Here is a 2,890-nt window from a genome sequence, read left to right as displayed (position 1 = left end):
GCTATGATTATTATTATCATTGTCATCATAATAGCTCACAACATTGCCATCCGGAAGTATAACGAACCAACACTAAACTATGTGTAACCTTGAACGGTTATAGTCTGGTTAATACAGTACAATGAGAATAAGTCATAAACGCGGATGGCAAAAAAAAAATGACAAAGATCTGAGTGACGTCAACTTCATACTATCTAAGGGGCTGTATAGATAGTATGCGCTTGGCTAAGAAGCTCATGACATTGCAATCCGGAAGTATAACGGACCAACACACAAAACTGTGTGTATCCATGAACGTTTACAGTCTGGTTAATACAGTTCAGTGAGCATTACTCATAAACGTGGATGGCAAAAAAAAAATAATGTCAAAGACCTGAGTGACGTCAACTTCATACTATCTAAGAGGCTGTATACAAGCTCAGTTTTTTTTTTAATTGATACATTAGAATGGAAGGCAAGCGCTCTGCCAACTGAGCCATCGGGTCTTTTAGACGCAGCCATAAATTATGAGTAATTAATCTGTCACCGGGTTTTATCAGCCAAACAATCCAATGGTGAAAATGAGTCGCGATTGACGTGTTGATTGTTAGGCAGACACAACGATGAACAAAACACACACACGGGTTGTTGAGTGATGAAGTTTCGTAGGCCAATAATTGGATTCAATAGTCTGATGTCACGCCGCCCGGAAACGGCGGCCATCTTGGTTCTAAACAAAGAAAATCATTATTTTTTATTCATCATGCTGGCTAGAACTTTTCATATGCCTTGTGATCAGAATGTGTAAAAGTCAAAACATGATCAAATTTATGGGTTTTTTCCCCTCTGAATACGCTTTTATGCTCGCCGGAGAAATATTTCTTACGGCACCCGCCATTGTTCCGATAGTTTAGAGCCAGTGTTACTAAGTTACCATGCGTCATTAGGAAGGAAGTGACGTTACGACTGTTGAAGAGTATACTGTGCGGCTATGTGGTCTAGTGGTATGACACTCGCTCTCGGATCGGAAGATCCTGGGTTCGAGCCTCGCGCTCGGCGCATACTTGAGTCCTTGGAAAAGACTCTTTACTCACATTCTCTCACCGTACTCATGTGTGAAATAATGGGTACCTGGCCGTTAACAGCGTTGTCTTTGTCCGAAAAATTGTAATATCGCCTAATAGGCGTTGTGTCCCGTCCTACATGTTAAATGTTGCTGTTGGCCAGGGACCCCTTGTAAAGCGCTTTGAGCACGTTCAGTGGCTAATGCGCTATATAAAATAGCTCAAGAAAAATAGCCCTGAAAATGGAAAAATGACTCGTTATTGACGTGATGTGTGTTAGGGAACCACAACAAGGAATAGAACACACACAGGTTGTTGACTGATGAAGCTTCCTAAGCCAATAGATAGTATGCGCTTGGCTAAGAAGCTCATAACATTGCCATCCGGAAGTATAACGGACCAACACTTGAAACTGTGTGTTTCCATGAACGTTTATAGTCAGGTTAATACAGTCCAGTGAGCATTACTCATAAATGCGGATGGCAAAAAACAATAACAAAGACCTGAGTGACGTCATCTTCGAACTATCTATACTGTATTTGTGTGTACTTATTTACAAGTCTGGGGCGCCGGGTGTGCCAGTTGGTAGCGCACTCGCTTCACACGCAAAGGGACGAAGATCGATCCAGTGTGAAACCGAGAGTGTTTGGGGTTTGTTTTTTTTGTTTTTTCCCGAGCGAGTGTTCTACCAACTGAGCCATTAGAACTCTTAAAGGTAGACAACAACAAAAAATGAGATTTTATAGGGAATGAGATTAGCGGAAGAGTAGCGTCCCTTGATTGGACGTCACCCATAGTCTGTGACGTCACCGGCGGAAAAGTTATTAGAGAATGAATGTCACGTTGGTTGTGCGCATGCGTCTCTCGTCCTTGCTTCCGGTGAAAACGGCTTGACACACTTCAAAACCAAATTGACGTTCTCTCTGTAAGGTGACGTCCAATCAAGGGACGCTACTCTTCCGCTAATCTCATTCCCTATATAACGCAATATCCACAATAAACGTGCTCAAAGCGCTTTACAAGGGGTCCCTGACCAACAGCAACACCTGACATGTAAGACAAAACATGACGCCTAATAGACGATATTACAATCTTTTTCAGACACAGACAACGCTGTTAACGGCGGGGTACTAATTTTACACTTAGAATGTGAGTAAAGCGCCTTTTCCAAGGACTCAACTTGGCTCGAACCCAGGACCTTCTGATCCGAAAGCGAGTGCCATACCACTAGACAACAAACATAGCCGTGAAAATGGTGATAATGACTCGCTGTTGACATGATGAGTGTGAGGGTGATACAACCAGTAACAGAACACGCACAGGATGTTGAGTGGTGAAGCTTCGTAGGCCAATTAAGCTTTTTGAGCTTCTATACAGCGCAATATCCACTAAACGTGCTTAAGCGCTTTACAAGGTGTCCCTGACCAACAGCAACACGTGACATGTAGGACGTGACATGACGCCTGTTAGGCAATATTGCAATTTTTTCGGACAGAGACAACGTTGTAAACGGCCACTAATCGTTTTACACCTGAGTACGGTGAGAGAATACTAATAAAGAGCCTTTTCCCAAGAACTCAACTATGCGCCGAGCGAGGCTCGAACCTAGGACCTTCCAATCCGAAAGCGAGTGTTATACCACTAGACCACGTAGCCGCAAATAACACTACGAGCTTCCGAGTACATTAAGAAAAATTTCCCCTTAGGGATGAATAAAGGTAATTTTATAAACGTAGTGTTTTATGCACCTCCGTTGACGGTGTATCTTAACGGATCAATTTTATACACCTCCGTCACGCATGCGGATCCCACCCAAATTCATCAGCGATATTGTGTTTCTGTATTTG

The sequence above is a fragment of the Berghia stephanieae genome, chromosome 10 (assembly GCF_034508935.2).
Source record: "Berghia stephanieae isolate SIO BIC M18660-M18661 chromosome 10, UCSD_Bste_1.3, whole genome shotgun sequence".
Classification (NCBI taxonomy): Eukaryota; Metazoa; Mollusca; class Gastropoda; order Nudibranchia; family Aeolidiidae; genus Berghia; species Berghia stephanieae.
This window is presented reverse-complemented; position numbering follows the sequence as displayed.